Source organism: Bubalus bubalis, chromosome 5 (genome assembly GCF_019923935.1).
Source record: "Bubalus bubalis isolate 160015118507 breed Murrah chromosome 5, NDDB_SH_1, whole genome shotgun sequence".
Lineage (NCBI taxonomy): Eukaryota > Metazoa > Chordata > Mammalia > Artiodactyla > Bovidae > Bubalus > Bubalus bubalis.
The window spans coordinates 100,816,504-100,842,458 of NC_059161.1; the positions used below are offsets into that span (position 1 = coordinate 100,816,504).

At 37.6% G+C, this 25,955-nt stretch overlaps 1 protein-coding gene across 4 annotated transcripts in view; it reads right to left on the reverse strand.

Moving 5' to 3' along the window:
- The window catches only part of LUZP2 (leucine zipper protein 2), a 518,159-nt gene that overhangs the window by 300,036 nt on the left and 192,168 nt on the right, over positions 1 to 25,955 (reverse strand). The gene's annotated exons all lie outside the window — the stretch shown is intronic.

Here is a 25,955-nt window from a genome sequence, read left to right on the forward strand (position 1 = left end):
TAATGCTAATAATCACAACTGTCATTTGTTTAGTACATGCCTTGAAGGAAGTGTGAGATGGAAGGCATTGTCTCTCAGGATGTAAGCATTATGCCACACTGGATGTGATTTCTTAGAAGAATCCACCTCCTCCCTCCCCAGTGACAACACAGTCCTAAATACAAGACATTGAGTGCACCAGATGTTCCACCAAAGAAACAGCAATGTATTTCTACATTTCTATTGGGCTAATTGAGACAAGCATACTATTTGTATGGAACATTCATGAGAATTTAAGGATAACTTGGCCTTACATCCTAATTTAGAATTTGAATTATCTTCACTGTGATAGGTTACAAGGAATGTTTCTTAAACTTTTGTGGGTTAGTTTGTCAGCCTCTTTGATACTGGTACAGAAATATGAAGACTCTCCTAGAAAAATTTCTACACACTTGCGAATTGACAACATTGTACATAAGGATTTCACAAGGCACCAGGAAATGAACACACTGACACCAATGCAGCCTTCTGTTGATAAGCTGTAGTTTCCTTATACAGAACTCCTACTCTCAAAGTAGAGTCATTCAGGATCTTTAGTTACTCCAGATATAAGGTGATTATTGGAATCAGTGGTAACTTAAGTGGAAGACCGGCAAAGAGTTTACAAAATATTTTCCTAATGGTAAGTTGAGAAAAAACAAGAAGTACTCATCTCTGCAGAGTTTAGAATTCTGTGATGGGCAAGAGAGTTTATTCAAGGAGAAAAGATAGTGGTCCCATTTCATCCTAGACTGTTTAAACAGTCACACAGAGGAAAGTTTTCCCTTACTGATGCTCCCACTGTAATGAAAGTAGGTAATGACCATAGTGACAGAAGTTAGCAACTACAGTATCTAACTGCTGCTGCTAAGTCGCTTCAGTCGTGTCCGACTCTATGCGACCCCATAGACGGCAGCCCACCAGGCTCCCCTGTCCCTGGGATTCTACAGGCAAGAACACTGGAGTGGGTTGCCATTTCCTTCTCCAATGCATGAAAGTGAAAAGTGAAAGTAAAGTCACTCAGTCATGTCTGACTCTTAGCGACCCCATGGACTGCAGCCCACCAGGCTCCTCCATCCATGGGATTTTCCAGGCAAGAGTACTGGAGTGGGGTGCCATTGCCTTCTCCAATCTAAATAGCCATATATATACATTTGCACACATCACTAGATGTTTAGGCATGGTTGGAACTCTAGCCTGTTCTTGAGAACAATGCAGCTCTTTTATTTGACCCTACCTCCTCTCAATAAATATTAGGACTACTACTTCATTCAAGCTAACTGAATACCATTACTGTGTTGTCTTTTTTTTTTTCACCAGTTTTGAGCTATGTCTGAAAATCAGAAACGTCTAAAACATAGTTATTGCTTTTACTTTAATGGAATTCTTAGTCTGAAATGCATAGTTGCAATAATATGTGATACATTTATGCTAAATACATTCATTATGTTCAGTAGTAGTGAGAGGTTGGGTTGTATTCTTAACAGATAATTCAAGCAGTAGAAATCCTTTGTGATTAAGAAAATCCATACCAGAAAGGATGGCTACTTTAAAAGTAGTGGAAATTTTCAAAAGGGTTTTCTGTAACATTGGCATTGAAGGTGAGACTATTAATCACAGAGAAAAATAGCCCTGCCAATACTTGATCAATGTGTTAGGTTTTTATTAACTTCATGTATCTATACAGAAACTTCACTAGGCTTAGAGGAATCCATGGCTTTGTATTCTGTTTGATGCAAGAAATGAATCTTCTGCTTCGTGTCTCTGACTGATAGGAATTATATTGATTTTGCAAGCCTCGTATACTAAGTGGTTTCAGATCCTGCCATTCTGTAAGTTGTATCTAGTCAGGGAGAGACTCTAAAGCAAGGAGAAAAAAAGCTCTAAGGCCTGCAGGGTATCTCTGATTGTGCAGAGGGGAAACTCCAAAGGCATCTCAAGAATAATAAAATCACTACCTTTCATTTATATTAGCTTTATTCCTTTCAAGACTTCACAGTGATGCAGAAATTCCACCCTGCTGCTGCTCACTTTCACTCTAGAAGACAGTGGCAAAGGCCTGTTCAAATGTTAAATGGGTCAATCCCAGTAAATAATAGCCATAATTAACTTGGGGGCAAAAGAAAACATTCTCCTCAGAGGAATGAATTTCTATTATTACTTCCTGGGGAGGACTGAATCCTGGCTCGCGTTTACTTAAACTTGCCCTGTTCTAAGGATCCGATAAACCAGCAGCTGAGAGAGGCAAACACTAGTGCAGGTATTTAATCCATGAGCTTCTCTCCATATAATCACTGTTGGTGAACAGGAAGGCCACCCAACTAAACTCTCCCCATAATTCCTAATTCCTCCCTTCTGACTGCTTTTGAGGACCACAAATATAAGCTAAATGTGCAGAAATTTGAATGAAGATGCAATGAAGGCTGTGTGAGAGCTTACAGCTCTCGCTCAGTAATCAGCTATATTTAGTAGGACTCATCAGGTGGCTCAGTGGTAAAACAAGCAAATGAAACAAAACTACCTGCCAATACAGAAGACACAGGTTCAATCCCTGGGTCAGGAAGATTCCCTGGAGGAGGAAATGGCAACCCACTTCAGTGTTTTTGCCTTGGAAATCTCATGGACAGAGGAGCCTGATGAGCTATGGGGTCCACGGGGTCACAAAGAATTGGACATGACTGAGCGACTAAAACAAAAAAAAAAACAAAAAATCAGCAAAGGAGGATCCTACCTAGAAAGATTTTTCCTAATGATTATTAGGAAGTTTGAAATATTGAATAGAATTCTTTATTCATAACTTTAGGCATAATTTGGTACTATATATGAACAGGCATATGATAAAAATGTAGCTACAACTGGCAAAATCTGTTTTCCTCTCTCTTCAGCTTCATCTCCCTGACAGTTTCCTTCCTTACACACTATATTTTAGTCAAAACATGTTTTGTTCCATTTCTTGAATACTCTATACTCTTTTATAATACCATGTCTCTGTATATGTTATTCTCTTCTCCTAGAATGACATTCAGATTAATTCTAGCTAGGTAAACTCCTCCTTTTATCCTTCTAGAATGTGCTAGACATAGTTAGCTGTCCATACATTAGGCCTTCTCCCTTCTCTTAGTGGCAGAGTCAGACTACATTAGAGGTTGCAAATACCACATATATAGTTTCTCTGCATTACTTTCTGCAATGCTTCCATTGCAACAGAGATAGTTATGTCACATGATGGACCCAGACAATAAGAGATAGGAAGAAGTCTCCAAGATCTTCAGATTTTTTTATTTTATATCACAAATAGAAATAAAAAGGAAATAGGAGATGTAGTGGAGACTGAAGATGTAATATGTAACAGAATTTAATCCATTTAGAAAATACATATAAATCATGATCTGTGTCTGTTAATCACTTAGTCATGTCCGACTCTTTGTAACCCCATGGACTATAGCCCACCAGTCCCCTCTGTCCATGGGATTCTCTAGCAAGAATACTGGAGTGGATTGCCATTTCCTTCTCCAGGGAATCTTGCTGACTCAGGGATCGAACCCAGGTCTCCTGCGTTACAGGCAGATACTTTACCATATGAGCTATAGGGAAGTCCATAAATCATGTAGGAAGTCCATAAATCATGATAACACTCTGAAAAATTTTAATTGTTCATCTAACAACATCTGACAACCAATAAGCTCTTCTGTATTTTCCATTTGGTGTTTTTTTCATTGGGATGTAATTGACAAGTAACACTGGTAAATAATTATAATTATAAAATTGAAAGTAATATTATATTAATTTCAGATGTTCAACATAATGACTTGATATTTGTACCTACTGGGACAGTATCACCAAATAAGTCTAGTTCATATCCAAATCTAGTTAATACCCAAGCCACATGATAGCTTTAAGAATGGTGATCTTCCGATGAGATGGAATGAAGACTGAAAAATTTTAAAATACATATGAAAGAGAAGATCAGAAGTCTTGGCAACTGTCATATAGCTGACATTTGTTATAATAAAATAAATAATATTCTCCTAATATTCAATAAATATTATAATGACAACTTTATTCCCTGTCTTGCCTGGTCAAAATACTAGAAAAAGTGGTTAATGATCACCTCCATCATCCTCTTTTTCATGTGAGCAGATTATAAAACAAGGCATACACTTCCAGGCAATTTCTGTGCCTTAGAATATGACTATTCCTTCTCTCATCTGGGTAAGAAGTGTCAAGTGTAAGTCATTGCACAGCTCACAGTAGAACATTTTCCATTGCCCTAGGAGCTAGTCTCACCCTGGAGGTCACAAACCTTAGTTTAAGCTTTGACACAGTACTTTCTAAAAAGGCAATCAGCAGCTTCGGGACACTTTTTCTTTTTCAGCACTATGAGCCCATATTTCATATTTTACACTGCTGGCATCTTCAGTGGCCAATTTGTCATATTTCCACAGTTTGCATATGCCACTTTTATTTGAAATTATGCACATATCCATCAGAGATTAAGAATCTATTTTTGCACAGATTAAATTGACAGCCAAGTTTAAAAATGTAAGATGTCATTTTTTGATGGTCCAGGAACTGTAGGAGATGGTTATTAATCAAGGTGAGCAGCAGTGTCCATGGACAACATCCCAACTGATGAAGGTCTTTTGCAATGGTGTAACTGCAGTTGTTCAGCTGCTTTCTACAAATTTCTGTTCTAACATCTGGGTAATTTACATGTTATCTTGTTGCTACCAAGTTGCTACTATAAATAGTTTTCAGCTGGCACAGCTGTTTTTTATTATCAATATGTTTCAATAAATATACAGAGGAAAATCTAATTTCAGTAGATACTGAAACCAAACTTTTAAATCTTCCAGTCTAAGATCTTAAATACAATACTAGCTCTGTGATTTCATAAAATTTGTATTATCAGTTAGTCTTGACATCCAGATCTATTTTATTTTTCATAAAATGATTAACAGGGTTGGAAAAAAATTACAGAAAAAGAAAATGGGACGTTGAAATGTCCTTTCACACGTCCTCTTTCATGATTCCTTCTCGTTTATTTCTATCTACATCTCCTTTATGGGTTTTTAAAGAGGCAAGAACAATCTAAAATACAAAACTCTAAAACAGAACAAAATTTGCTCTAGAAAGGTAAGCTTTTTACTCTTTAATTTTCTTAATATTAGAGATCAGCTGAATGGTTTCATTTTATATTTTAATTTTAAGGAGGAAAATAATGGAGAAAACAGAGATGCCATGTATGTACAGCAAGACAAGTTTAGTTGTATGTACATACAACTAAAAAAACTGAAAGTCTGCATAATTGTGTCCCCTTTAGAAATATAGTTGTCTGAAATATTAGGGCATGTATGGATCTGAATATATTATTTTGAATCAATAATTATATTACAGAGCACTTATTTTAAACTGCCTCATATATGCTCATTCAACTCACTGACAGATATTGCTAACTCTAGTTAAGGTAACAGAGTTCAAAGTACTTAATCCCACAAAAAAAATAAAGTTAAAACATGGTACTCATTCACAATCTGTTTTTGTTTTTTCTTTTACATACTGTGTGTAAGAAGTTTTTAAAAATATATGTGGAAATAATGACTTGGGATATCTTTTTAACACAGAGAAAAACTATAGAATCTAGGATAGAAATATTGTTAATTTGTAGAAAAGGGAAAACAGACCAATAATGCACTGATTTTGTTCAGATTTCACGGCAAGCAGGGGATAGCAATAATACTTTAAAGGACATTTGTGACAAGCCCCAAAGTGCTCCTAGATGTAAAGATCCTCCCTCCATTCACAACAAACAAACCACTTGAAGAAGGCAGCAGAGACCCATCCCGAGTAAACAGCACTGAGCACTGTCTTTAAAGAGAATAACAAGAGAATGACTCTTCAATTGAAATCACACTGGAAATTGCTTGGTGAACTGAATTAGTAACTGTACGTGTGTGTTAAGTTGCTTCAGTCATGTGTGACTCTTTGCAACCCTATGGACTGTAGCCTGCCAGGCTCCTCTGGGATGCCCAAATTAGTAGCTAGGGTCCTGCGACTCTCCAACTATCTTGAGGACAATAAAAGCTATTCCACTTTAGTTAGTTTACTTTATGAACACCTTAGTATGGACCCTGAATGTCTGGATTATGGAACATGCCATGATTTAGCAGCAACTAGTGCTCATAGGAGCAATTTGAGATTCTAAGAAACAATCACAGGACCATTTTGATTCTAGAGAGGCAAATACTGCTCACAGTCATGAGAGGATTGGTTAAAATCAAACAAAAAAAGTAAGTTAGATCAGCAAAGATCTTCCTGAAGATGATAACACAATGTTAACGAAAAAAAAAAAAGTATCCTCGATTATTATTATGCATTTGTTTAGGCTTCGGGACCCAAGACTGCTGCGGAATATGGGCTTGGCCTTGGATGCCCAAGGAATAAGCCTCAGGGAGCCGCAGCCCTTGAGACCCCAGCATTCCGGGGCAGCGCCTCCTTCGGGCGCACCAGGCTGCCCTGGGAGTCCCCAGGAACCATGCCCCATCAGGCAGCAGGGAGTCACCCTGAACAACCACACACCTCACATGCAGTGTGACTCTCCAGCTGCCAGTACTGACACTTCCACAAGCAAAAAGAAGTGTGACCAGGAAGAGGGGCTGCTCAGTCACAGGAGAGAGACCAGGTCCTTGAATGTAGGGGATCAGGAGTGGTGGGTGAGCTCCCACACAAAGAGGAACTCAGACGGGGTGAGAGGGTCCTGGAGGAGGACAGCTGCTCAAAGAAGAGACGGGTTTTATAGTACGGCCGAACAGCAGAGGCTGTCAGCCATGACCATTGCTGCAGACCTCTGATGACTAACAGGCTTGTCCAGATAAGACTGCTTTTTTCCTTATGGGAGTTTGTTGTTGGGAAACAAAATGTATGATAACACATGGGCCTCTTGGTCCTTTCTGTCAGTTGCAGAAGCTTTCGGAGGACATTTGTGTATCAGTAATTATGTCTTTGAAGTAGGAGGCTTGCAGTGTTGATCTCTTGTTCTTGTAGAAAAGGAGGTCAGCCTGGAGAGGTTGTAGAAGTTGGAATGTATATTTGTATAGCAAATAACAAAATCCTTTTAAAATTTAATCTGGTAGACGGCTTTTCTTTCCCCTGCTTAAAATGTTAATCATTTTCAATAGAACAAACCTTATATTAAAAAAAAAATGTGAGGAGGGCAGGTCCTTTAAACCATTGTTATGACAAAACAGATGTTTAACAGCCCAGGTAGTCTGGCAAGGAGCTGAGTTTAGTGCTGGTGGGTCAGAGGTCTCTAGTTCTGTTTTTTAAAAGCAGCTAGAGTCTTCTGGGGAGAAGGCAATGGCACCCCACTCCAGTACTCTTGCCTGGCAAATCCCATGGACGGAGGAGCCTGGTGGGCTGCAGTCCATGGGGTCACTAAGAGTCAGACACGACTGAGTGACTTCACTTTCACTTTCCACTTTCATGCATTGGAGAAGGAAATGGCAACCCACTCCAGTGTTCTTGTCTGGAGAATCCCATGGATGGTAGGCTGCAGTCCGTGGGGTTGCACAGAGTCAGACACGACTGAAGCGACTTGGCAGCGGTGGCAGCAAAGCATAGTTAAATATAAGTTCAACTCTTTGTAGCTCTTCCTATAATGACCATATCATGTTTGGTTCATATATTCTTCCCTTCCCCTCTGAAGACTCCAAAGCATGGGATATCCTGACAATCTAGTGCCCACGTGCTTCAGTATTGAAATGTGTGAGCATGGATGCCATGTGTGTGTTTTGTGGCTGGGTGAGAAAAATACTTATCTAAGATCAGTGTTTATTTTTATTCTGACTAAATGTTATATTTATATTTAAAAGGTCAATCAGTTTGAAAAATCATATTCTCTTCTTTTCTACAACTCAAGTTACTAAAGCATACCTTACAACTACATGACTGAGCCCAGGAAAATTAGTTTCTCAGTTACAGACATAAAAATATATGATGAATGAGTCTTCACTAGAGCGTTATGATGCCTGAAAACTCCTCTACGCTGTCTATTTCAGTGTTGTTTATTTTTAATCACTGTTCTGAATAAAGCTTTCCAAAATCAGGCTACTCAGATGTGAAATCTCCCTGCCAAAACAAAACAAAAACAACCCTCCCCAAATTCCCATGTCACTTTCTTTCTGACTTCTGTATTAAACTACTATTGAGTCCACCAGATTACTTATAATAGATACATGTACTATGTATCTATTTTAAGTACTATTTAAGTACTATTTTAAGATGTACTTAGTAACTGTTGGTGGCCTTGCCTGGTTGATCTCAGGTACTGGAAGTTTATGAACTGATATAGAAATCAGTGGGGCAAATCTTCCCACGGATCTGATAGACATGATGGATGGTTATATCAGAAGCTAAGGGATTTGTTTAAAAAAATAGCTTCAGTAGGTTTACTGAAAAATTATGTGTTCTACCACTTCCACTGCTTCAATTATCTGATCTTGTAATAGTATAATCATGATGTATTATTCTTGAACTGCAATAATTTTTCAGTATATTCCAGGCTCCTTCTGTTTTCACTTGCTTGCCCAGCATAGATTTTATGTTTTATCATTAAAACTTATATATTATTAATAACATACTTATTAATTATATAGTAAATTATATATATGTATGCACATATTATATGATCCTTTCCTGTGTGGTCCAATTAACCCGTAAAACCTATCTGTTTGAACATAGATATTATCTCCTTTTCTCACCTCCGAATAAAGTATTCGGTGATGATGATATAACCAAATTGATCTTCTTACTTGAAATCAGAAATGGCAAAATCTACTTGGAAAATTCACATCACTTGACCATCTTGACACTTTACTCTTTTAAATCTCATCTTCTGGAATTACCAGTAAATTCAATTTCTTTCTTCCTTTTCCCCACAAATCTTACTCTCCCTTCCCTGGCAGCAGGTTGAAGAGTTCATTGAAGACACTGAAGACATGGAGAAACAGCCTCATATTCTTCAAGTCTAATCTCTACACTTGCATTCATTTATATACATCTTCTTTCCTTTTCCAGTGGAGACAGTTCCTTATCACCACTAAGGCTTATGTCTTCACTAGTTTTAAAGACAAAATTACCTCAAACAGCTGGTTATATATAGCCCAATTTTCTCACTTCCCATTCATTCTTAAATGCATTTCAATCTTGCATCAATATCCACTAATTCAGTAATTTTTTTTTACAATTTTCAATTCCACAAATTATTGAACATTAATTACTAATTCTCTTAAATTCTAGAGTCAATTTCTTTTAATTCCTCAAAATATTGAATAGCCCAGTATGTCCACCACTGTTTAAAGTTTTAGGGTTATGGCAGTTTTTAAAATAAACAACAACAAAAAAAATTCCTAATTTCTTGAATCATATGTTCTAATGAGGAGAGACATTTTATAGACAAGTGAGTAAATCATATAATATGTGAGATTTTGGTAAGTGTTAGGAAGAAAATTAGAGTAGGAAAGAAAATAATAGGGACTAAGGGTACCTGGTATGGTTGATTTGAAATTAGGTGGCCTGGGAAAACATTACTAAGATGGTGACTCTTAAGAAAAGATTCCAATGAATGAAACAAGTGGTCATAGAACAACCTGGAAAAGGGTACAAACTAGAGGAGTAGGATTATGCCTGACACATCCCTCCCTCACTGACAGTTCCTACCATCATTTTGTTGTTGGCTTCTACCCCAACAACACTCTATGTTGTGGTTCCTCAAGAGAATCTGGAGAGACTGCTCAAAATTCTCACTCTCTTCTTTTCATCTATATCTTAATCTATATGCTATCTTATCAAAGGGGTCATATTTATAAACTACCCACTGTCATATATTTTTCCAATCATAAAATTCCATTAATGTTATTTATAGAAATTCTTCAGTTCAGTTCAGTCGCTGTCATGTCCGACTCTTTGCGACCCCACGGACTGCAGCATGCCAGGCCTCCCTGTCCATTGCCAACTCCCGGAGTTCACTCAAACTCATGTTCATTGAGTCGGTGATGCTATCCCACCATCTCATTCTCTGTCGTCCCCTTCTCCTCCCGCCTTCAATCTTTCCCAGCAACAGGGCCTTTTCCAATGACTCAGTTCTTCACATCAGATGGCCAAAGTATTGGAGTTTCAGATTCAACATCAGTCCTTCCAATGAATATTCAGGAATGATTTCCTTTAGGATGGACTGGTTGGATCTCCTTGCAGTACAAGAGATTCTAAAGAGTCTTCTCCAACACCACAGTTCAAAAGCATCAATTCTTCAGCACTCAGCTTTCTTTATAGTCCAACTCTCACATCCATACATGACTACTGGAAAAACCATAGCTTTGACTAGATGGACCTTTGTTGGTGAAGTGATGTCTCTGCTTTTTAATATGCTGTCCAGGTTGGTCATAACTTTTCTCCCAAGGAGTAAGCAACTTTTAATTTCATGGCTGCAATCACCATCTGCAGGGATTTTGGAGCCCCCAAAAATATTTCCACTGTTGCCCCATCTATTTGCCATGAAGTGATGGGACCAGATGACATGATCTTCATTTTCTGAATGTTGAGCTTTAAGCCAACTTTTTCACTTTTCTCTCTCTCTTTCATCAAGAAGCTCTTTAGTTCCTCTTCACTTTCTGCCATAAGGGTGGTGTCATCTGTATATCTGAGGTTATTGATATTTCTCCCGGCCATCTTGATTCCAGCTTGTGCTTCATCCAGCCCAGTGTTTCTCATGATATACTCTGCATATAAGTTAAATAAGCAGGGTAATACACAGCCTTGACATACTCCTTTCCCTATGTGGAAGCAGTCTGTTGTTTCATGTCCAGTTGTAACTGTTGCTTTCTGACTTGCATACAGATTTCTCAAGAGGCAGGTCAGGTGGTCTGGTATTCCCAACTCTTTAATAGAAATTCCTAGCAGCTGCATTTATATTTTCCTTAATTTTTGGTCTTCACATCCTTAAATAATATATTTTTTAAATTTTTATCATATTTGTATCTCTACTACTTGATTCCATTACAGCTTTTTTTTTTTTTTAAGTGTTTTAGGTTATCTTTATTTTTTATCAATTTATTTCAAGCCCCTACAAGAGTTAATGGTTCATGGAAGGTACACAGTAATTTTTGCTTAATTTTTCCACAACTGAAGAAATATGTTAGTATGAAGTAAAGAGAAATCAATCAACTTGTTAGGAACGAAATATACAATATTTTAAAGCATCAGAGTCTGCTTACATAAGTAATTGCAGTGACTCCTAACATTATGCTTAATGTTAACTCTGTGTGACGAGTGATGAAGGGGAAAAAAGTCAGAAATGAGCAGAAATATCTGTCTAATGCTTTAAAGTGAAAGGTTGTGTCTCACTGTCTTCAGAAGACCTCGTCCTTGTCAGGAGACCTGTGGGTACAGTCTGACCACATCCAGTTGGACTAGGAAAAATTAGTTTTTCTTACTTCCTTGTTCTGCCCAACAGGGTCAATCTAATTTTCTTTAAATGCCAGTTTTGACAACATATAGTTCAGCCACCCCAGCCATGGCTTCTCATTCTTATACACTATAGCACCCAATCCTTAGCGTGGTGTGCAAAGTCTTTTATAACTGGGCCTCCATCATTTCTTCCCAGAACTGAGCAATTCATAGTCATACAAAGACCTTCCACTCATGTTGAAGATGTATATCTGCCATTTCCCCCAGTAACCTCTACACTGAGAGTATATGCCAGTGTAAACTTTTCTCAATTGCCCTATTCTTCATTCTTCCTCCATCTCACAGGCTTTGCTTTATAAGCGAAAGTGAAAGTCATTCAGTCATATCCAACTCTTTGTGACCCCACAGACTATACAGTCTGCAGGCCAGGATACTGAAGTGGGTAGCCTTTCCCTTCTCCAGGGGATCTTCCCAACCCAAGGGTTGAGCCCAGAAATGCATGCATATTTTAAGTTTCCACTCAAATGTGACCTCATCATAAAAGAGTTTGACCTTTCTCTGAGAGCATGAAACCACTCATATTATTTTCATTTTAGCATTAAAACACACACACATCATAATATTCTTGTTAAAAATAACTGAGTGATGCATAAATTCTTCTTCACATATACTTTCCCTTCCCTGCCTCACTTCCTTCCCAAAGATAACTGTTGTCAATTTGAAGTACATATTTAGAAAGCTTTTCTTAGGTATCACATAGAATTTAAAGGCAGAGGGTGCCCTCCACACAATTAGGTCATGTCTTACTTTTTCTAAAACGCACTTTAGTCACTTAACTATACATTTCTGATAGCATTTCATGGGTAAATGCATGAATTGCCCACATTAATTTAAATGTTGTACAATACTCCTTAGAAAGCATATAACCATGGCTTATACCAAAGGATACTTTGGGGATCTCTGGATTTTTCTTATTACTAAGCAATGCTAAAATAAAGAAATGCTTTGTGTGTATACCATTTTGTATTTGTTTTTGCTTCTGTTGAATCAATAAGGTAGGTCCTAGACACTTGGAATAAATCACTGGGGAGAAAAAAAAAAAAAAAGACTGTCATTGTGGAGGGGTAAAGGATGGACAGAACATTTAATGCTGAGTGGGACAGCTAAGGTAGGTCTCTTTAATACCAGAAGATTTGAGCAAAGGCCAAAGCAAGCAAACAAATTAGCTGAACAGATCTATGGGGGAAGAACATTCTAGACAGAAAAATAGGAACAAATCCTTAAGCAGAAATAACACCTAACACATTGTAGGAACATCAAGGAGACCCAGATGGCTCAATAAGTGAGTAACTGGCAATGAGGAGGAGAAAAGGACCAAGAGTCCACAGAGCATGGGGCTTTTAGAACACTACAAAGCCTTTGCCTTTTAACTGAAATCTGACCATTGCATGGTTTTGAGCTCAAAAAAAAATATGTCAAATTTCTCCATCATATTGTACGACCAGTTTACATTTTTCATCATTATACATATCTACCAATAATATGTATGAAAATGTATCTTTTTACCTCATTCTAAATATACTCTGGCTATTATCAACCTTATTTATTTTTCTAATCTGATTGCTTTATACCAGCTTTTTCCTGTAACTAGGGAGAGTAGACATAACTTTGTATATTTTTGGCCACTGTTATATTTTCTGTATCTGAATAACTTACTTTGTATTGATAATAGTTAGTTTTAAAATGCATTCATATATAATCCCTAAATACATTTCAAGGACAAGAAGTACAGTGAATTGGCCCTTTGTCTTTGCTTTTCTCTGATAAATTTTAGACTCCACTGAAGACCAACTACCTTATATACAATACCAAAATGAAGCCTTTTTCCAAAGGAATAATAAGTGAAATATGCTGTTTTTTAATGAAAAGCAAAGACAGTTTCCATTGAAAAATGCCTTATTAAGCATGAATATAAGATGCTGTTTCATTTTAACCAACATATAATTTAGTTTCTTTCATGTTCATCAATAATCATCTATTTTAAGATAAAATATATGTGGAGGAGAAACTCAAGGTCATGTATCATATATTAGTTCTCCTCAAGTTTCCATCTTTAAAACACTCGATCCTATCAACATTGAAGATTTATTGCTAAGACATTCCTGGGGTGGGGGAACTGTCTTTATGATCCATTATGCTAAAATTCACAAAAAATATTGTCATTCTAGTAATGTAACAGTGCAATAAATCATCCAATGATGCAGAAGTGCATGAGACGCTGTGATGCTTTTTCTTTTTCTTTTTAAAATAAAGACATTGATCAAGCATAAAGAGTGCAGGGAAACAGAAGAATGAATGAAATTAGAATATAAAATAAAACTCTAAAAATCAAACAGTACACTAAACAGAAGAAAGCCAGTAATTAATCAGTTATTTTGATGGGACCTAGTGTACTAAAAATACAAAAAAAAAAAAAAAAAAGCAAAACACTTTTACTCACTTTTAGTGAAAAACATACAACTAAGCCTCTTTTAGTAAAATCCAGGAGAAACATAAAATGTAACTGTCACTTGAAAGTGAATTAATGCCAATGAAACAAGTAGAAAAGCAGCTGTGAAAATCAAATAAATTCCCATTTGTAGCTATATGCAGGAGAAATGCCAAACGGTTTTAACCCAAATGCATTTTCCTTATTCTATAGATTAGAAAATAGTGGTTTAATAGTCTCCTAAATGAGAAGTTAAGAGAGATAGTTAGCATAATTTGTGTTGGCTTCATCTGTATATTAGAGTAAGAAAAAAAATAATACAGCTTTAACATTTTTTGGCAACATGCAGCTAAAAGTCATGATGTGTGTTTGGTAAAATTTTTTTAGCTAGGTACTTTTACAATGAGGAAATTGTTCTAAGTGGCATTAAATGTGTTGTAGAGACTAGATGAGGCTTCCTGGTGGTTCAGATGGTAAAGAATCTGCCTGCAATGCAGGAGACTGGCTTTGATCCCTGGGTCAGGAAGATCCCCTGGAGCAGGAAATGGCAACCCACTCCAGTATTCTTACTTGGAGAATTCCATGGACAGAGAAGCCTGGCAGGCTACAGTCTATGGGGTCACAAACAGACACTACTAAGCAACTAACACTTTCACTTTTCCTGACACCAAATATCAAGATTTTTTGAAATTTGGGTTATACATACATATGTGTGTGTATATATATATTTACAGTGAACATAAAAGCAATATTTAGGCTGTTTTGGTTCTTTATATTGATATTGAAAACTTGGATTTGAAAGTGATGATTTAATGTTAGAAAGAGCCTCATATTCCTGGCGAGGCCTTTACTACTTTTCATGTTTGTAGTTTTACTGTCTGCTTGCAATTTTTTCATTTGTGAACTTTTAGTACTTTGGTGTAGCTGGGACAGCAGAATCCTTGGGGCCCATCTTTAGCACTTTATGCTTCTGCTTGATCCCAAGTCACAAGAGATTTAGATTTAAGAAGTTCCATTTGGCTGCTCACAGGGTGCCACTCATACAGTTAGCTCTGAGCAACATTCCAGGCCAGGGATAATAGACATTGCATGGCATTAAGTACACAAAGCATTAGGACAGAATTTGGTCCTTTGCAAACAATCAGTAAATGTTTGCTTTTATTTTGTCATTGTTATTATCATTGTACGTTTAATTTTGGAAAAAAGGCAGGGTCTGTACATGACAGGTGGATAACCCCAGAGAAAAATGACATTGGCAAAGAAAAAATGTTTTAGATTTCTGTGTAACCAAGATCTAAGTGGAAGCCAGGCTCCAGATAGCAAGATAAGTGGGTGCTCTATGCAGAGTGAGAGCTTAGATAAGAAAGTGGACACATTCCTATGAATGACCCAAAGGACTAATTGTTAAAGGGGCTGGGCGGGGAGAGCAGGAACTAAAATGTTCATGTATGCTACTGGGACTGTAAATTTGTTCAACCACTTAGAATATAGTTTATTAATATCTATTGAAGCCAAAGCTAGTGGAGGCGATGGAATTCCAGTTGAGCTATTTCAAATCCTAAAAGATGATGCTGTGAAAGTGCTGCACTTAATGTGCCAGCAAATTTGGAAAACTCACCAATGGCCAGAGGACTGGAAAAGGTCTGTTTTCATTCCAATCCCAAAGAAAAGCAATGCCAAAGAATGCTCAAACTACCGCACAATTGTACTCATCTCACACGCTAGCAAAGTAATGCTCAAAATTCTCCAAGACAGGCTTCAGCAACACGGTTCAAGTTCACGTGAACCGTGAACTTCCAGATGTTCAAGCTGGTGTTAGAAAAGGCAGAGGAACCAGAGATCAAATTGCCAACATCCACTGGATCATGGGAAAAGCAAGAGAGTTCTAGAAAAATATCTATTTCTGCTTTATTGACTATGCCAAAGCCTTTGACTGTGTGGATCACAATAAACTGTGGAAAATTCTGAAAGAGATGGGAATACCAGACCACACCTGACCTGCCTCTTGAGAAACCTGTATGCAGGTCAGGAAGCAACAGTTAGAACTGGATATGGAACAACAGACTGGTTCCAAATAGGAAAAGGAGTATGTCAAGAATGTATATTGTCACCCTGCTTATTTAACTTCTATGCAGATTACATCATGAGAAACGCTGGGCTGGATGAAGCACAAGCTGGAATCAAGACAGCTGGGAGAAATATCAATAACCTCAGATATGCAGATGACGCCACCCTTATGGCAGAAAGTGAAGAGGAACTAAAAGCCTCTTGATGAAAGTGAAAGAGGAGAGTGAAAAAGTTGGCTTAAAGCTCAACATTCAGAAAACCATGATCATGGCATCTGGTCCCATCACTTCATGGGAAATAGATGGGGAAACAGTGGCTGACTTTATTTTTCTGGGCTCCAAAATCACTGCAGATGGTGACTGCAGCCATGAAATTAAAAGACACTTACTCCTTGGAAGGAAAGTTATGACCAACCTAGACAGCATATTAAGCAGAGACATCACTTTGTCAATTAAGGTCTGTCTAGTCAAGGCTATGGTTTTTCCAGTAGTTATGTATGGATGTGAGAGTTGGACTATAAGGAAAGCTGAGCATAGAAGAATTGATGCTTTTGAACTGTGGTGTTGGAGAAGACTCTTGAGAGTCCCTTGGACTGCAAGGAGATCCAACCAGTCCATCCTAAAGGAAATCAGTCTTGGGTATTTATGCGAAGGACTGATGTTGAAGCTGAAACTCCAATATTTTGGCCACCTGATGCGAAGAACTGACTCATTTGAAAAGACCCTGATGTTGGGAAAGATTTAAGGCAGGAGGTGAAGGGGAGAACAGAGGATGAGATGGCTGGATGGCATCACCGACTAGATGGACATGAGTTTGAGTGAACTCCGGGAGTTGGTGATGGAAAGGGAGGCCTGGCGTGCTGTGGTTCATGGGGTCGCAAAGAGTCAGACATGACTGAGCAGCTGAAATGAACTGAACTGATTGAAGCCAAAGATGTAGCTGTCCCATATAATCACAATTTTTCTCTCGAGAGAATACCCAGAAGGAAAGAATATATATATATGCCCACAATACTGCACTCATGTGATTAGATTAAGTAACTTCATTTATAATAGGAAAAAGAAAACAACAAGAAACAACCAAAGTGTCTATTAATATGAAAATGGATAAATAATTATAGTATAATAGAAAGCTATACAGCAATTTAAAAAAGAGAGAGAGAGAACAAACTATTGCCACACCCAGCAACTTGGAATCTCACAGACATTACATAGAGCTAAAGAAGCCAGATGCAAATGAGTGCATATGGAATGATTCTATTACATGATGCTCGTGACTGGCAAAACTAACCTCTGGAGGCAGAATCAGAGTAGTGTTATCTTTTGAAAGGGTGAGTGGATGTTGACTAGGAAAGGATACTGGGGAACTTTCTAGGATGTTAGAAATGTTCCATATTTTGATTTTGGTTGTGGTTATTTGAGTATAAATGCTAATCTATATTTAATAAATGTATCCTTTATGGTATAGAAGCTAAATCTCATTAAAAAATAAAAATCTACATAAAAAGAGAGGTTTGGGTAAGTCCTCCCTTTGAAAAAGGATAGAAATGCCTATCAGTTATTTAGTGATTTCTCTGTGTTAAATGCTGAATGAACTAATTCAAATATATTTAATACTTCAGACCAGGTCTGGAGCAAAGACATTCAGATTTCACAGAGTTTCAGGGAAGATTTTTGACTTACATGTAACTGAATAATTTAGGCATAACCATGAGTAGGGAAGGGTCTATGAATACAAGAAGTAGAGTGGGATAAAGGAGAAGATTAAGTCAACATCATAATCACCCCAGGTAGGGATGGGAGGTATGCAAATGAGTCCTGCCTTTTGAAGCAATTTAACCAAACAGTTAAAGATACCATCCCACAATCAAACTCTACCAGACTAAAGCCCGTTTCTGCTTCTTAACAGCTCTGTGCCCTAGGAGAGACTATACAATTTCTCTAAGCCTCATTGTGTTCATTGTAAAATCGAACTAATAAAGTTACCTATCTCACAGGTTTATTGTGAGAATTAAATGGGTACTATAGGTAAAGTATTTGAGACAGGACTTGGCAAATAGTAAATTCTATGTAATGTTAACTTGTACATTGTTTCTCAAGAATGACTGTTGGTTATGACATGAATTTTTCTACTTTTGAAATTCAGAGACTGATAAAATGCCCTCAAAACATGTTTTGGTGACCAATATAGGTTTGATAAATGTTTATTTTGCCAAACAAGGACATTTTAAAAGGAACTCTAAAATTATACCAATGTTATTTTATACAAGGACACTTTTCCCAAACATTAGGAACCCAAAGCCACAGTAAGAATATATATCTCTGTATAAACACTATCCTTTAAACAGAACCAATCTATCCTCATGGATAATTCTGTAACTCAGTAGTTTTTATTTTATTTTCCTAATTTTATCTCAGACACAAGAAATCTTAATCATAGTCATTTATTAAGCACAACCCAGCTGATTCCCTTGGCATTTCAGGTGATAACTGATGTTATGCTGCTGCTGCTGGTAAGTCGCTTCAGTTGTGTCTGACTTGTGCGACCCCATAGACGGCAGCCCACCAGGCTCCGCCGTCCCTGGGACTCTCCAGGCAAGAACACTGGAGTGGGTTTCCATTTCCTTCTCCAATGAATGGAAGTGAAAAGTGAAAGTGAAGTCACTCAGTTGTGTCCGACTCTTCGCAACCCCATGGACTGCAGCCTACCAGGCTCCTCCATCCATGGGATTCTCCAGGCAAGAGTACTGGAGTCGGTTGCCATTGCTAGGAAGTGTCAAACCTGAATTTTCATGTTTAATAATAAGCAACTCTGGGGAGGACAAAGGAAAGTCAGGAATGGAGTCAATTTTTCAGCATAAAATGTTGAAGGGCTCCAGTTACACAGTGAGGAGGCTGAGAATCAGTTAAGGTAACAAGAAGTATAAGGCATTCACCTAAAAGTGGCTGAGTTCTGCAAGTCACTATGTTCACGAATATTGGACAGTCCCTATTGCCAACAGAGCTAGACTCACGTGGAAAGCCAATCTCCTGGAAGAAGTAGATATCCTGTTACAAATAACAGATGGGAGACTAATTAGGTGGATAGCATAGATGAGTTTCCATCATCAGGCAGCTGCAGATGTATTTAGGCAGATGTATTAATACTTACAATTAAAGTAAGAACATTGTGGGAGAGTGATTTTGAAAAACACAATTGCTGGGATGACTAACTGTTTCACTGGGGGGCAGGCTCTTCATAGGACATATGGAAGGTGCCTCCAATTATCTCTGGTAACTGGAATGAAAGTAGGCCAAAGACATCTTTGAATTGCTTACGTTGGGGCACTGTCTCGTGAGCAACTGCTCGAAACACTAAATGTCACAGCAGTTAAACAGAATATGACTCAGGAACGAGAAAATTAGAAGTTGCAGCAGAAAGCTTCAAATGATAAAATAAGCAATTCAGTCAAAATTGTGTCTTCCAGAGTTCACATTTTTTCTTTTTCAAATTCTGCTGAAAACATGACTACAAATGTTTTATAAGATGTCCTTTCGCGCCTTTCCTGCATACTGAAAATAAAAGCTTAGGATGAATTTCTCCAATCTCAATAATTACTAACATGTTTGATTTACCTAGGCCTTCAACAATGAGGAGAAAAGTAATTTCTTAACTTTGGGAGGAGTGAATTCAACAATATATGAGAGTGTCAATCAAATATGATACTCCTCATTTCCAGTTCTACTAAATATGGATTACTCTAATATTCGCTTTAATTCCCCTTCAAAAATATTTGGGAGTAGATATAAGAAGGACATTGGGTAGCCTAGACTCACAGTTAGTTTATTCAATAATTTATTCATTCATTCAACAAGAATTTATTATTATCCACCATATATTCCAGAAACCGTCATTGTGGTAAAGATGATAATATATCAGTGAACAAACCATAATTTCTGCCCAGAAAAGAAAAAATCCCTTAGTCTGTTATATCTCAGGAGGAAAAAGAGGCATGATTGGGATGCTGTAGGAATAGAGTGGGGAAGTAGCCAAGATAGACTATGCTGGGTGGACAATTAGAGTGTTCTAGAAGGAGAATCATGGTCAATATCAGTAACAGCATGAGAGAGGAGGGAATGGATACTTTGTCACAGGTAGAAGATAAGAGCACACGCAAAGATATATGGAAGAGGGAAGAATGTATGGACCTGCAGGGACCTACTATCATTACAGTGAGGAGGCATACTGGGGAAGAGGTAAGAGATGAGAGGTGGTAAGTAGGCAGGTGCTAGATTACGAAGAGCTATGGACTCTGACTTTTGTTCCTAGAGTGACATGATCCCCCACCACCCCATCCCCACCAGGATTCATCTGAGCATTGGAAAGTATGTGCAAAACACTTTCCATTTCCAAAGAAATTTCTCAATGGACACTTAGGTAAGAAAGTTGTGCTTAGGATAAAGATAGGTTAAAGCAAAGATGGGTTTCAGAAAGGTAAAAAGGCAGGACTCTAGGAGAAAAGACAGCCAATAACGCATTCCTTGTATCTAATGAGTTTAGGGAATTATGTAGAAAGAAATTATTTAATATACATTGTGTACAGTATTATGATGCTATCTATCATGGTCAAATAACTTAAAATCCTCAGTAAAACCGCAGGGACATAAAATCCTTTGTTGATGTGGTGTTTTTAGGGAGTAAACTCAATAATGCAAAATGAAGAGCTATAGTGTGAGAATGCAAATTCAGCAAAAGAAGAAATTCAGAGCAAAATAAACGTAAGCCTTTAATACTTCTAGAAACATTAATGAGGGTAAGGTGGTGCTGAGTTCTCTACATCTGTGAGATGGATGCTTGAGTCAATTTAAGGCTATCCAAGATTTCTTTAAAAATATCCAAGTATCCAAATAATTAAGGCTAGAGGCAGCAGGTGTCTGATATTTGATCTACAGTACAATAACTGCATCACTAGAGGGAGGTTAACTATGCCTCTTAATCCAGTCAACTAGAAAAATATTTAATATTCCAGGAGCACATGCAGAATTTTGTGTGTGGGGAAGTAAAAAATATAGCAGGAGGATATTAAACGAGAGAGCTACATAAAATTGAAAAGGGTAGTTGAATCAGGAGGCTTAGCAAGTCAATGATCAAGATTCTAAAGAAACTAAAAAGATGATATTGCTTTACATCTCAAATGAATTTTGGCTTGTCTAAAATTTAACAAGTGACCTCTTTCAAGAAAATAAGCACTGGGACACTTCTCTGCAACTGAAGGATGAGAGAATATGGAGGCATTGCCTAACTGTACTTGCCTAGGGACTCTAGTGATATTTGACAAGTGTATCTCTTCTCCCCACTGTACCCTTAGAGTTGCTCCTCAAAAAATGTTTTGTAAATGAACATTTGATTTTGAATCTCCTGAAATATTTCCCCTCAAATAGCCCTCTCACACAAAAGAAAAAAAAAAAACAAAAAACTTGGTTAAGTAGGGCAAACATACATACACACACACACAGATAAATTGAATTCATTAAATATATCACATACATCACAAAGAAAGATGAGAAATATAAAAGTGAAAGTTGTTTACCTCTTACTTATCAGGAAATCTAATGATAACAGGAAAGACAAAATAAAAATCCATGTGTAAGTGGTGGCTTTCTAGGAGTGATATAACAGTTCAAAATAGTAGAAAGCACTCCCACCCTGCAGAAACCAAGGAAGTCTGCATGGAGATGACTTTTAAGAGAAACTATTGCCTTTCACTCACACTGAAACTAGACTCTGTGTGCAGTTTGGGTGATCTTATGAAGTTGAGTTTGGGAGCTGGAAAATGAGATGGATACAGAAAAGAAACTAGTAGAGTTGACTTAAGGGACACTGAGGAACTAGAGACCACAATAGCTAAAGATCTTAGAAATAAAGAATATACCTCATAGTTGCCTTCCCATAAGGGAAGGGAATCAGGTGTGATGGTTTATTTAATATGTCAACTTGATTGGGGCACAGGGTGTCCAGATATTTGATTAAACATTATTCTGTAAAAGCTCCTTGATATTGGTCTTGTCAACGATTTAATGGATTTGACACAAAAGCACAGGAAACAAAGGCAAAAATAGACAAATGTGGGTGGTTACCTCAAATTTAAATATTTCTGTTCATCAAAAGGAACAATCAGCAAAATGAAAAGGGAATCTAAAGGATGGAAGAAAATATTTGCAAAACATATATCTGATGAGGTTTAATATCCAAAATGTATTAAAGGCCTCCTACAACTCAATAGCAAGATGAAACACAAATAACACAATTAAAAAATGTACCAAGGACCAGAAAAGATATTTCTCCAAAGAAGATATATACACAAATCACCAGGGAAATGCAAACCAAAACAATAATATCACCTCACACCTATTAAAATGGCTATCATCAAAAAATAAGAGATACCAAGTGTTAGGTTTGGAGGAAAGGGATCTTTGAGCATCCTTGGTGGGAATGTAAACTGATACAGCCACTATAAAAACAGTCTGAAGTGTCCTCAAAAAATTAGAAATAGAATTACTATATGATCCAGCAATTCCATTTCTGAGTATTTATTCAAAGGAAACCAATCAGAACCCTGAACGGATATCTGCATGTTCATTGCAGCATTATTCACAAAATTCACAATTGCCCAAAATATGGAAAAGACCTAAGTATCCATTGACAGATAAATGCATAAATAAAATGTGCAAGAAAATGCGCAAGAAAACACTGCAATTTGGAACAAAATTTAGATGAACTTAGAAGGTATTATGTTAAGTGAAATAAACCAGGGACAGAAAGACAAATATGTATGATCTCACCTGCCTATGGAATCTAATAAAGTCAAAATCATAGAATCAGACATTAGAATAGTGATTACTAGGAAATGGGGAGATGCTGGCAAAAGTGTACAAACTTTGTTATACGATGAAAGAGATCTAATGTATAGCACGGTGATTACGTTAATAATTCTCTAATGTACAGAAAGTTTGCTAAGAAAGTAAATCTTCAGTGTTCTCATCACATACACAAAAAATGGTAACTGTTGGATATGATGTATGTATTAGTGACTTGATTTTGGCAACAATTTCATGGTATATACATATATTATCATTCTGTAGAACCTAAATAAATTCAGTTATGTCAACCATATTTCAATGAAACTGGAAAAAAATTTAAATTAAAATAATTAAGACAGAACAAAATATATCTTTCTGGGTGGGTACATGAATTTCTTTCTTGGATGAGATGAACATTTGAGTTCCTAGACTGTGTAAAAGCAAATTACCATCCCCAATGTGGGTGGGCTTTAATCAACCCCTCGAAGGCCTGAATAGAACAAAAAGGTAGAGTTAGAGAGAATTTTATCTCTCTGTTTGTCTTTGAGCTAAGTAAGAAGTCAGTCTTCTTTTGAATTTAAATTCAGACTGAAATTTACACCATCAGAGATATTAGTTCTTAGGCTTTTGAACTTGGATTGGAATTCTACCATTGGCTTTTCTGGGTCTGCTGTTTGCTATTTATAGATCTTGGTATTTGTCAGCCTCCATAATCATGTGAGTCAATTCCTTATAATAAATCCCTTTGCATGGACAGTAAGAAGATTCAACCAGTCCATCCTAAATGAAATCAGTCCTGAATATTCATTGGAAGGACTGATGCTGAAGCTGAAACTCCAATACTTTGGCCACCTGATTCGAAGAACCAACTCACTGGAAAAGACTCTGATGCCAGGAAAGATTGAAGGCAGGAGGAGAAGGGGACGACAGAGGATGAGATCCCGATGTGATGGACATGAGTTCGAGTAGGCTCCAGGACTTGGTGGTGGACAGGGAGGCCTGGCGTGCTGCAGTCCATGGGGTCGAAAAGAGTTGGCGCGACTGAGTGACTGAACTGAACTTATTATAATATATATACATCTATTGGTTCTGTTTCTGGAGAACCCAGATTCATATATCAGGGTACTTTTTCTTCCGGTTCCTGTCACTGGCTGAGGGCTGCTGCTCCTGTGTTTCGTGGTCTCAACTCCCTCAGGACTCAGATATGCCATTAGTGTGAATCAGAATCACAGTGTCTAGGGCACAGACACATCATTTGTAACAACCAGGAAGACTGGACTACGGCTAAGGAAAGTGGTTGGGGAGGGAATCTATAGGATAGAAGGAACAATATATAGACATGACATAGGCCTGAAAGTTCAAGGGAAATCAGGGACAATGTGTAAAATAGTTCTGAAGTCTAAAGGGAGTAAGATCTTGATAAAATAGGACTGGAAAAGGATAATCTAGAGGCCTAGTTTAAGTTTATTATTTTCCCTTGTAGACAATTAGTAGCAAATAACAGTTTTGAGCAGTAAAACAATGTAAACAAAACTAACCTTCAAAAAGGTCAGGTGGATAATCAGATGGAGAATGTAATAAAAGGGAAAAGGATGTTGATTAGGAAGCCAGCTAGAAGGTTACTGCAAACTTCCTGGAGAGAAGTTTTGAGGATTGAATTTGGGAAGGATGAAGAAAAACTGACACAAGAAAAGACACAAGGGATAGTATAGAGGCATTCTTTCTAAGAATTATCTAGTGATTTGACATACACAATAAGGAAAAAAAAAAAAAAAAGGGTTGCCAGGTGAGGCTCTCCCCTGGGATCAAGACTTTAGGATAGGATCCTGCTTGCTGAGCGGAGATAACAATAAAGGGAGAGAGTGAGTGCTATTTTGAATCTTCTGTGTTTGCAAAGATGGTTAGACCTCCAGACAGTGAAAAGACATGATCTGAGGTTAATCATATTAGGCCTATTAAAGGAAGTGAGCTGAGCTAACTTGCAGGCAGTGACAAGGACAAGAGGTACTGCTGGCAAGTAGGCAAGGTGTGGGTGCCATTGAGGAGAAATTTATAAGATGTTTAAGGAAGCAGATAAACCAAATGTCCCTAGTTAGAAGCAGGAGACCATGCTAGGCAGCACTGAGAGATGAGCCAATAATCCTTGGAAATACACTCCCATCTATAAAGATCTGCTGATAGGAATTTGACAAGGGCAATGAACATTTCCATTCTTTGTAAGTCTTGACATCACTGGGACTTAAAAATAGTAGAGGATGATCCATTCATGCCACTTGACTGTTAGTGGGGACGCAAGAAGAAAAGGAAACAAAGCTTTAAAAAAAATAAGAAAATGATGGGAAAAAAAGGGTGTGGTGGCTGGGGAGGAAGAAAACCAGAGAGGTTAAAGAAAAGGAGAAGCATGGTATCCACAGTATATTCTCCCCTCCAGGCATGCAAAATAGAGGGCATAGAGTTGCTAAGGCCCTTCTAGCAAAAGAGGAGTAAGGTTCATTATTTTTCCACTTTCTAAAGTTGCTCCTAGCTTCCCTGTGCTGCTCTATAGCAGCACTAGACTTGCTTAGATGGCAAACATGTCAGAAGGTTTTTAAATCTTTTTAAAAGATCACCCCAGGGCCTCTCCTTCACAGAGCAGGATTTTAACAGTGCCCTGAAGGTGCTTCCTTAGTGGAAGTGCAGCTCTGGCATAACCTAGACTTTTCAATGTCTGGGTCCTTCTTTAATCACTTCGTTTTCTACAAGTGGAGAGAAATGGTCAGTGTACTGAAAGTAAATGTCCCAGAGTCAGACAGGGAAGTGAGATGGTAGAGAGAAGGATCTTCATTTCCTCTATTTTCTATCTGTAGCATTGCTGGACTACATTTCCTCATTGTGCTTTGAGATCCTTAACTGGAAATGTTTTGTTGTGAGATGAGGGGCCACACACCTTTAACACAGTCATACTGACTGGCCAGGAACTTCACACGCCTGGTCTTAAATAATACTCACAAAATCCATACAAAAGACATGTTGGTGCCCATATTTTTCAGGGAAGGGAATTTAAGGCTTAGATTCTAAATGCAGTTGACTTGCCCAAGGTT